We start from the raw sequence: 12,316 nt of genomic DNA, 5'->3' as shown, positions 1-12,316 counted from the left end.
GTTATGATTCCAAGATAGTACTAAGATTTTGGATAATATTCTTAGTAGTCAAAAGTGTCCTACCATCAAAATTGTTCTTGGTTTTCATGAAATTGTTGAAAGATAATCTAACTCACAAGATGAAGCAAGTAACTGTAATCAAAATTCTAAAATGATCAACCTGGAGTTAAGAGGTTAATCCCATCAACAACCAAGGAAAGAAAGTATTCAAGGAAATTCATTTACTCCTAACTACGGAAGTGTTAATCAAATGAATAATGTTGAATGTTTTAGATGTCATAATTTTGGACATGTTGCAGCCATATGTAGAAGTAAAATGTTTCAAGCTAATAACCATCTCACAGAAAGATCATCAACATCCAGGTACTTTAATGGATATTGTCTTTATTGCAATATGTTTGGTCACGAAGCCATTGATTGATATAGAAGGAATAAGAAGCATATAAGATGCTATAATTTTAACAATTTTGGGCATATAGCAAAAGAATGCAGAAGAAAATTTCGGCCAACATACCAAAAGGAACAAACATCATCATACTCCAAGGTATGGAAGAAGAAGGAATTACAATCAGAAAGATGTGGCACAACTCAGTATACAAACATAACAGAGTTAGGAGGAACTGAAAGTATGAAATTTCATTGTTCTAATTCTCATACACAGTTATCATGAAGACAAGTCACGTATATACGCGATTTAGAAGATACACAGTTGCATATATATTAGTTTGATGAAGAAGCAGTGGGATAGACTCAGAAAAAAGGGTCTAATATCGTTCAGTCACTTACCAATTATCTTTTATGTTCTAATGATTACATTATGTTGATGATATTTAGAATTTCTATTGGTCCTCATAAGTTATTAATGACTTGATGAATAAATGGTTGATGATGATACCTTGATGAATCCTACTAAAAAATGCAACAATCAGATCTGGCAGTGAACAGTTGGCACATGTTCAGGGGGAGCATATGCTATGCTTCTAATAATGCATTTTTGGCATTGTGTTTTGCTTTAGAAGACCTCGGTACATAATGATGCTTATGTTATTGAAGACATAGGTGGCCTATGATGAAATCTTAGATGATACTCATATTTCTTGATCCACATAGTCGTTTTGATTCAGTTGACTCTTTTGATGAAGGACATATACATCTTGTTGATCATGATGTTGCTGATAAATGATTATGGTGAAGATCTTATATGGTGTATGATAGTTGCTAATGACTATCATGGTCTTTTTTAGATCATTAGTACTTGTTATAAATGTCATGTATATCATTTGATGTAAAGGTCATGTAAAGACCTATGATGTAATTTGTAACCATAGTATGCATGGGAAGGATGATGTAATAATTTTTCAGTCATGTATGACCATTTGGTATATCTCCACTGGTTTGGTGGTTGATGTATGTATGAGTCATTGGTGATAGGCAGGTCATACTCACATAGTTTAGTTATAGAGTCATGTTATTCTATTGAAAAATATCTTTGCAGACTTTGCATGTTCTCATGGGGAACATGGACAACATAGTGCATCTCTAAGGTTGAGAATATCTTGGTCCGCCCTTTGCCCTTGATGTCAAAGGGGGAGAGTATCTTGGTGTTATTTGATAGATCTAACAGGGTTTATAGCTTTACGTAATAAACACCAATATGGTTTCCATCAAGTCCAAAGGGGGAGATTGTTGGCATTATGATACCGGTGTTGTCCTTGATGGCAACTCACATATATGATGAATGATTGAAGTTCACAGTGCAATAGGTTAACAACAAATGATTACAAATCAGAATCCAGAGAATGAAGAAAGATAATGGTTTAAGAAGTATATGCTGGTTCACCTAGTTGAAGTCGTGTATAAAAGCAGGTACATAGAACAAAAAGAGTGTATACATATGCACACACTTTCACAGAAGGAAAAGCGTGAATGGGATGGAAAACTAAGATTAAAGAATACTAGGGGGTCATACCATGGTATTGACCCATGGTAATGAGCATGGAAAAGAATATTGATACCATCAAAGAATACCAGCAGCATAACTATGGTTTTGGTCCAATGTATTGAAAAAGGATCTAAGTATATAAGAAGGAGAAAATCAAAGGGCTAAGGGTGAAAGGAATGAATATTTCATGAAGAGTAAGATCAAAAGAAAATATGCATGTTATGGGTTTTGATGTTTTGCTTGATCTAAATTAAGTATGCATCTGAGTGGTTGATGATGGATTAAATCTAATGATGGATTAGGATCATGAGACATGAAATGACTTATCATTATGTTGTCTGATAATGGATAGGCTAGATCTAAGTGCTAATGCATGTTTTATCCTATAAATTTTATGATCTAAGTATGTCTAAAGTCTAGAATAGTTGTGAAGTTATGAATTATTATTTGCAGATCTATACAATGGTTTGCCTTGATGAAGGCACGTATACACACTAGTTCGACACTTCTAAGTACTGTATACATTTGGAAATATGACGTTTGGAGTTACAGATGGTTTTGGTTGTTGATGCAGTGTTCTGGGTTCAGCTTTGTGTTCTGGTGACAGTGATCTGATTGTTCAGATTGATTGATTGTGATTTGCCTCAGTGTTGATGGGTTTCAGTGATTGGTTGTATTGCAGTGATGAATGATTTTGAGCTTCAATGTTTTGGTGGGTCGAGTATCGAAATTGGACTAAACTTGGCCTTCAAATTGTGTTGTTGTTTAATAGGAGTATTCAGTCTAGAAATTTATGAAACACGGTCCCTGGATGAAGAGTGAATGTAGCAGCCTTCTGTAGGCCGGTGCCTATGTACTGGTAAACATATCGGCCAGTATAAGAGCTAGGGTGTTGGCGATCCCTTCAGTGGCAGTTCGAGAACGAGTGAAGCTTGGAGCCTTCTATAGGCCAGTGCCTACGTACTGGTAAACATATCGGCTAGTACAAGAGTTAGGGGGTTGTAACTCCATTCCAGTATAAGATGGAGAATGAGAGAAGTTTGTAGCCTTCTGTAGGTGGTTTCCTGCGTAGTGGTATGAGTCTGCACCAGTAGAAGATTGTAAACATGTTTTCTTATCTTGAAAGAAGACAAAGACGACAAAAACAGGTGGTTTTTCTCCCACATTGGGTTTCCACCTTAAATCTTGGTGTTCATGTGTGTTTCTTATGTGTGATAGTTTATTCTATTATTATTGCACATGGTTGTTGTTTAATGGTTAATAAAGTATTGATGCACTGATTAAAGATCAACATATGATGAATTAACTGCATCATAAGTTCAGTGCATATATGCTGGTTGCCTTAAGAACAGTTGCATGCACACACGAGTTCCCTTCACTGAAGTAGCGTATATAAATATGATTATGAAATGAAAAGGTTATTGATGTGTTAGTACTATGTCACGCCCCCTCTCAGTATTATTCCTAACAGATGACGCCCAATCGAATTTACAAGACCAATATACTGTGGAAGGCGTATCAATACTTGGTCATATTTGCATGTCACTTCTATGACCAAGAAAGCACCGAGACCTTCTCGCAGAGTTGGGTGATCGCGTTGGACCAGCTGGATAGTGAAGGCAGTGCATGCAACTGGTTCGACATGTTGGCTCACAGGACGAAGCAACAGGTAACAAGAGCTTGGAAGCCACCCAAAGGATAGCAAGCATAAATCTACATGTCTGCTTACATCTTGGTTGCATTCTGTGCCCGTCAACAGTTCCTGGGTTTAAAGTGGGCATGGACATCAACAAAAACCTCTGTAAATACTTATTGTAGACTTTTTTCTGAATGCAGCTTCATTGGAGTTATCACGCAACTTTAAGATCATTTTGTCACTCCGGTGTACAAGATGATATTTGAGAAGGATCCACCTTGCATGTCGAAGGTAGCAATGGAGGAAGTGATCGACATAGCGGATTGGTATGCCTCACCATTAGGCACCTTAAAACGATTTTACAGTGTGGAGAAGCCTCTGCATGTTTTGCCAAAGTTTTCCATGGACAAACTTATCATGTAAGAAGTATCATACCACATCTTAGCAAGACTGTCAGTTAGGCTGCACCAGAAGAAGAAAGCACCATGGCCCACTCTTCTATTGTGGATCAGGCTGTATGAGATACAAAATCTCAAGCATTCGAATGTCGAAATAGAGGAGATCAAGAAATATCATTTCGACATCTGAAGCTTTAATCCGTATGACCCGCCTTGTATGGTGAAGGATCAATACGTGAGAGTACAGTTTCTTTGGATCCATAGGGCATATCATTGGATGGAGGAAGACCCATGGAGATATTGTCACAACTTATCCAGGCCCAATAAATCGGTTGGCATCGTTGTGGAATGGCTAGCGAAATAGTTTGAGGCAGCATCTAGGAGAGCAAAAACGGAGGTAAACATACCGACATGCTACAAAGGCAAGAGAAAGATTGTCGACATGGCAGAGGCAGAACAAAGCTGCAAGTCTAGAGTAGACCCACGTGTGCAGAAAGGAGCTTTGGAAATAGAGGCAAAGAGGCAACAGTGCGACAAGAGTAACACACAAAGGTAGAGAGAAAAATAGAGGATGAAGGAAATAGTTAAGGAGTTGCATGAGTTGAAGGAGAAACTCCAGGGGCAACAAGAGTTGCGCAAACAGGAGAATCAAGTGCAACAAGGATAGACACAATAGGGGGCACAACATGTAGAGATAGATGAAACTGTGCTCGTACAAGTAGTAGGCTCATCCGAATAGCTGGCACAAAGCAGATAGGGTGAGCAATTGCAGGAGCAGGGCTTCACTCAAGAGATTGAAAAAGTACTTGAGAAGATAGATACAGATATGGAGCAGTAGGTGTTAGAGAAAGACATCGACCTCATGCATTACAATCAAGAGGTCGAACCACCAGATTAACTAGATCCAGAAGCATAGAAAGTCCCAAGCGACCAAGGAGATACTGAGATCCTAGAGACAATCTCGAAGGAAATATGCACAACATATCATTTGATAAGTCACAACATAGAGTTTTGGAATCACACAGAGTGTCTACTCCGGATGACAACACATTGCCTGCGCAGTTTGAAGAATGAGTGATCGTGTTTGACATCCACAAGCATCTAGAAACATTGGTCGATGCTACTAGAGCATATGCCGAGGCCACTAGCTCGAGTGTTCACTTCGTGATAGCTGAGAACGAGCGAATGGCTAAGGAGTTACAGATGACTAAGAAAGAAGGAGAACTAGTTACAACATCCACCTGAGCAGAGTTGAAGAAGTTGATAGTAGAGGAGTTATTGTCCCTTGAGACAGTCATGTGGGTGTTGTATTCCAAGTTTGGTAACGTGCATAAGGTAGTTGTCCATCTCAATGGTTGGTAGCAATGATGTGCTAGGAGAGCACGTATCTTATCAAACTTGCATATTGTTGTTGACTACATGTAAACATGCACAATGAGATACAAGGTAGCCCAGTTACACGTGCCCAAGATGATGAAGCCCAGAGCGATCGAGCTAAAGGTATGCATCTGGAGTCAGATGCAGAACTATGAAGAACTCCTGGAGCTCATCACTAGTTTGCAGGCTTCCCATGCATGGGTATTCGGAACCATGGATGTTGTTGTGTGCGCACATGTAATCCCATCTATTGGGACACTCACCAAGGCAAAGACAAAGGCACAATTCAGACTGGAACTTGACTCGTACTTTGACGAGTTGATGCACATAGCCACCAGCCCAGACTTGGTGATCAGTGCAGACACCATGCATCAGTATGTCGTTGGTCTGAATGCACTCAAGACAATGTTGTGCATGTTATTAGACGTGTTGGAAAGAGGAGAAAAAGAAGTGTACCCAGATGCAATAGGGGCAAGAGTTCGTTTCCAGAAAGATGTCACAAGAGAGTACACGGAGACCATCACAGACTAACAAGCATGGCATCAGTTTGCCACTGTCAACCATCATGAGGATGTCAAAGAGCTGGTCTTCCCATAGTTGTCCGAGTCATAGTGATGTCTTGCATGGCTTGATCAATCGTATTTTGCCTCACATGGGTACATGTGTAGATTGTATGTAACGTCTTGTCAATTGGAAGTCGAAGTGTCGATAGTTGAATGTAACATTCATAGAGTAGTTAAAGAGTCATGACGATAGATGAATAGTCACAAAGGGGAATGTCAAGGGTCACCCCACCCTTTGCTATATAGTCCCTCATAACTCATTGTAGAGGCTTTTGGTCAGCCAAGTTTCCGATAGGGATATCTTAGAGAAAGCTTGGAGAGTATTGTAACGATCCTTGGTTTCTCCACTATGTAGAGATAGTATATGTTTTTAGAGGAGCAGGTGACAGTGACTGTAATGTTCCGCTGTCAGAACTAGTGGTTGGTCATGGTTGTATTGTATGATTGGAGCTTTCACTTCTTAATATAACAGATTCAACACATTTCATGCATATGCTCTATTGTATTTCAGCTAAATTGTTTACTCTAATGATATATGTATCTATTTTCATACGCATGTACATATGGAATTTTCTATGTAAATATGTATGAATCTTACCGAAATGTGTTGTTGGTTTAACCATCACTTTGGGTTTCTTGCTTACTTTCCTTCCAGTTTGTGATGCATCTTTTCTCATGTGTTCCCTTCTTAGCTCTGTGCTTTCATAGGTTTCCAAGGGGTACACTCACCTCAACCTCCGTGTGTTAGAACTGATCATGCACCTTCCTTGAATTGGTGCATATGTCACACCCTTACCACTAATAGGGACATCTTACTTGCCTTTGTGTGCAGCTACAGTCAAGGAAATACTGTACGACCCACTACTAGGAATCCTACACCAAACAGTCTGAGGTCTAGTTAGGACTTCTTACCGTGGAGATCCCCCGACATGTTGGCGGGTCCAGCACCTTGAAGATGGTTATAACTAAAATCACATCCGTGTGGAATAATCTGTTGGATGGTGTATGTGTTTTCCCTTGCACTTTGGTTTCAATGATTATTGCAGATGCTTTCGACTACTCTGTTGGATGTTACATCAAACCTTGTTAGTTCATGTGTGTCTCTCCCTAGGTGTTACTATTACATCTCATCAAGATGCTCACTTTACTCTCTCCCTTTACAATAAGAGAACCTAGATAAAAGCTACATTACACACTCACTAGGAATACTCACCTCGCTTTTGGAAGATACAAGCATAACACTGTCATGTGCCGAACAACGAGATCTAAGGAAAATCTCTAAGATATTGGAAACCGGGCCATCATACTAGATGGGACTCCTACACCAAATGGTGTGAGGTCTAGTTGGGACTTGATATGAGGGAGATCCCCTTTTTTGGCGGGTCCAACATCACCAGCAAAATTGTGCTAGAAGGAAGGCCAGATGATAGGTTGTGCCTGTAGAGTCTGGTTTTAATCTCTTATTTAAAGTTGTCTTTTCTTGACATCATAATCCCAATATGTTTTTTTATAAAGTTCAAATGTACCATCATCATGGAAGTTATCCATGACCTGTCCAAGTTAAAATTCAATGGTAAGGGTGAACCATATTTTCATGCGCATGTGCACTAAGTTATAAACTCTTTCCTACACCACAAGATAGAGTATGAAGATGTATGGATTGTATTACTTGCCCTCACATTCAAAGGTCATGCTCAACGCTGGTGTTACACATTACCCTTTGCCTCTATCGATTCATTTTGTCATGTTTCTGAAATGAAGATTAAAACATGTGATGAGTATAGCCACCGTGATTTTCATGAAAAAATATGTTGTTTAATTATGGATCCTAATGAATTACTTGAGGACTTTATTGATCACTTCCTTCACCTATGTTACGAAATTCCTAAACAACTTGTGAACTTTGAATTCTTGAGAAAATAGTTTAAATGCTCAGTTCATAGTTCTCAATACAGTGAACCTCCTAATTTCCCTTCCTCCCTAACTCTTAAGGATGACAAGGCACCTCAGATTGAAATGGAGGAGCCCAACACCCCATTTGTTCCTTGTCCTCCTTCATTTCAGTCCTAATGTGGGTTCCCCCTTTTGGTGATTTGAAAGCTGAGAAATATGTGTAGCATGTCCCCATCCCATCTTCTCATCCGTCTCCCACTTCAATGGAAGAAATTCTAGAATGGTTCAAGAAGCCTACAACAAAGATTCACTCATCCATTCTGCAAGAGTATGTCACCATTCATAAATCAAGCCTCAAATCCGATCTACATCTCTTTCATCCTCCATCATCTACAAGAAAGGACTCCTTGTACCCTAACTCGCTTGATCAATCCATTTCACCAAACAACTGTTCTCATTGTCTTGATTCTCCAGCTACTAGCTAAAATTGTGATTAGGCGCAAGGCAATCACATTACACATGAAGAGGAGAAGAAAGGTGAGGACACTATCAATCTTCCCTCTCTGTTTCAAAATTGTCTATATCAAAATAATGAGCTTCCATTCTTGAACAATACTCAATCTGCTAATCTCGGTGGAACATCCTGTACAATTAATTCTTTTGATCAACCCCCAGTCTTGAAAAGTCATCAGTCCCATGCTTCCATTTGCCGTTACGAATGCCCAAGAAAATCATGTGATCATACGTTTTCTCATGAAGACTCTAACTGAAATCTAGAATGTTCTCCGGTCAAAGAAGACATTCCTATCGAAACATCCTCTTCACCTCACTTTCTTGTGTGTCCTACCATTCACAATGCATCCACATGCGTTAGAGATACTCCACATTCTCTTGTTTCGTCATTTGATGAGTTATCTCCTCAATTGACACAAGGTAGTGAGGTTGTCCATGATAAAGTTGAAAATAGTCAAATCATAGAGTACTCTTCTCATCCCCTTCATCTCTTCTTTTGCATGAAGAGAAATCTTCAAACCAGCTTGTCAAAGTTAAAAAATCTGGTGAAACCTCTGACATGGATGGCTGCCATCCTGAGATTAGTTTTGAAATAAATAAAAAAACCATCCTCAAGCCATGCATGATCTGGTTCACTCTTCAAAATACGATCTCGCAATTATGGAAAGTTTTGGGATGTACCAGGGAGTCGAAGCACTTCAACTTTCATTGATGGTTATGTCAGGACCTTGCGACTCTAGTAAGCCCACCAAACTAAATCAGATCTAGTTTCTCATACACAATCCATCTATCTACATGGCTTCATTCAGTGTGGATCCCCATGTAAGAAAAATTTGGTATTCTAAGTGTGATCTTTCAAATTTCCAAAATTTTAATTATGACCAAACCCAAAAATCCGTTGTAACACGTCTGTCTTCATGCACATCTCTTACATCAAACTTGGATTGGGAATGTTCATCTCTCATGAAATCATGGAATTGTGAAGTGTATCATCTTAAAGATTGTATTTTCCTGTAATCATACTTATCGAATTTGTTGCAGATCTGATACCAAAATTATATGATAATAGAATTAACCCAAGAAATAACAAGATCTGAATATAGATAGAAATGATTCTCTTTATTAATCAAACCCTTAAGGTAGGGCAACACCATACATTCACTCCTTAAGGAAGGAGAGCACTCCACAAGCCATATGCCTGTTCATACAATAATACTTCTCTTCATATCTCTCCATGTGGAGTCTCTAGCCTTTATATAGGTCTCATACATACAATACCATGCATCATTACCATGGTTCCCTCATACCATCAACTAATACCATGGGCCCATTACATTATTATTAACTACTTGTGGTCCCTTACATGACATGGGTTAACCACCTTATTTATTACTATGGCCCATCCCATTATTAAATTATTACCTTGGGTACCACCCTTGGTACCCCATATTATCCCCCCTAGGTATATCATTCCACCCCCCTAAGCATGTTTCGTCCCCGAAACATGGGAAGAACACAAACAACAAGATCTACTCAAAAGAGTAGTCCACTGATACCATGCACGTGCATCTAGCCATCCAAGAGAAAGTTGAACCCTCGATCTCGCTGGTGCCTCGCTCGCTTGAGATGGAAGTTGACCGTGGCAGCTCTTCTGTGTTGATGTGTAGTAGGTGGATCGTCTCTCCTTTCTATCCATCATTTGACTACTTGGTTTCCATGATGGTTGTCTTGTGGGGTGATGTGGGTGATGATATGTTGAAGTTTTAACCCATGATGGCTTTTGCTTGACTTCACCCTGCTGTGGTGCCTATTGTAGTGTCTTCTTTTTCAATATGACTTCAACCACTGAGCCCTCCTCTGATGTATCATCACCTGTAACCTTTTCTTCTGCAGCCTCTGTTTGTGTTTGATTGTCGATCATCAAAGGCTCATCATCTGATATGTCAGTCCCTTGAACCTCTTCTGCTTCAGCCTCCATGTGCTCTACCTGTTTATGGATGGAAATATCCTGTAATGTAATTTTCTTCTTTTTATACCATAGCTTCAGGAATTTCTTCTGCACATTAATATTGATAGTACCCAAGGATTCCATCCAAGGATATCCCAAAACAACATCCATGTTATCCATATCTGAAGCATAAAAATCACCATGAAACACATACTCATCCATAGAAAGCTTCAAATCCTTATAGATTTGAACATCCTTATCATCAACCTGTGTATGTTCTATTTGTTCTGCTGGGACTTGCAAATTTTTTGCCAAGTTGACATTTATAAGATTTTGTTTGCAACTCGGATTGATAGACACAATGATTTTCTCCTTTTGAATCAATCCATGAACCTGCAATACAGAGATACCCGCCAAAAATAACCCTTTTGGTTCCTTGGTTTCCTTCTTTCCTGTAAAAATAAAAGCTTTGCTAGGTTGTGTGTCTGTCTGTGTGAGCTTATCCACAAGATTAGATTTACGGTCAAAGCGCTCTATAAGAGCTTTTTTGAAGGCATCCCAAGTCAAAAACCTTCCATTGGAACGTTGATGCTCTTGCCACCATTTGCATCTTTCAAGGTCCAAATACATTTCTCCCCTGCTCAACTGAGTATGATAATCATAGATGTATTCCGATTTGAAATATTTCTCCATTTGTTCTAGCCATTTAACTGGATGAGAGCCATCAAATTTATACAAGTCCCTCAAACTCCGATCTAGGCCCGCCATCACAAAAATATTGGTGAAAAATTGAAATGGTTACAGATCCGTCAATATTGCTCAGAATCTCTATTATAACCTGTTTTTGGAAATGGAACAATCATTCTGCATCTGTGCATGTGATAGAAATCCTGATTTAGACACTGGAATTTCAGATCTGCGCTGCTACTCTCCCGCCGTCACCGAAAATTTCTACAAAAAGAGCTGATTTTAAATCAGCGATATCTCCCTCATCCGGACTCCGATTCGACTGATTTGTTTTTTGAAATCATGTGTTTTTTCACAAAGATTCCAGATCTACCATTAGATCTTGCAGATCTAGCACCAGAACGTCTATATCTATGCCGCAAACTCGCTGTCCTGAAAATTGTCTGCAACCCCACTGATTTTTAAATCAGCAATATCTCCTTCATCCGGACTTCGATTCAACTGATTTTCTTTTTGAATTTGGGTATTTTTTCACAAGGAATACAGATCTGCAATCAGATTTTGTAGATCTAGCACCAAAACGTACAGATCTGATCTGCAAATTCGCCGCCCAAAAATCCCTGCAAAAAATAAAAAAAAAAATTCTCCACTTTGGTGCCCAAGAAAGTGCTCTGATACCACTTGTTGTAGATCTGATACCAAAATTATATGATAATAGAATTAACCCAAGAAATAACAAGATCTGAATATAGATAGAAATGATTCTCTTTATTAATCAAACCCTTAAGGTAGGGCAACACCATACATTCACTCCTTAAGGAAGGAGAGCACTCCACAAGCCATATGCCTGTTCATACAATATTACTTCTCTTCATATCTCTCCATGTGGAGTCTCTAGCATTTATATAGGTCTCATACATACAATACCATGCATCATTACCATGGTTCCCTCATACCATCAACTAATACCATGGGCCCATTACATTATTATTAACTACTTGTGGTCCCTTACATGACATGGGTTAACCACCTTATTTATTACTATGGCCCATCCCATTATTACATTATTACCTTGGGTACCACCCTTGGTACCCCATATTATCCCCCCTAGGTATATAACAAAATTTTCCCTATCATGATCAACTCCTCAGTCTTCTTGTGAATCTTGTACTCTGAATCTTCCCACTCATCACACCAGCAATCCCATTATGTGATGATGCATGCATGAGCTATCACGTGAATCAAGTTCCTCTCCCCAACTGGTTTCATCCAGTTCCTCTCCCCAACTGGTTTCATCCATTCATACTATTGTCATCCTTTTTAAATTCTTGTGATGACCATGATGGTTGCACAAATTTT

This window comes from Pinus tabuliformis, chromosome Q, assembly GCF_031772625.1.
Source record: "Pinus tabuliformis cultivar Carrire ecotype Pingquan chromosome Q, CPIR1, whole genome shotgun sequence".
Taxonomy (NCBI): Eukaryota; Viridiplantae; Streptophyta; class Pinopsida; order Pinales; family Pinaceae; genus Pinus; species Pinus tabuliformis.
This window is presented reverse-complemented; position numbering follows the sequence as displayed.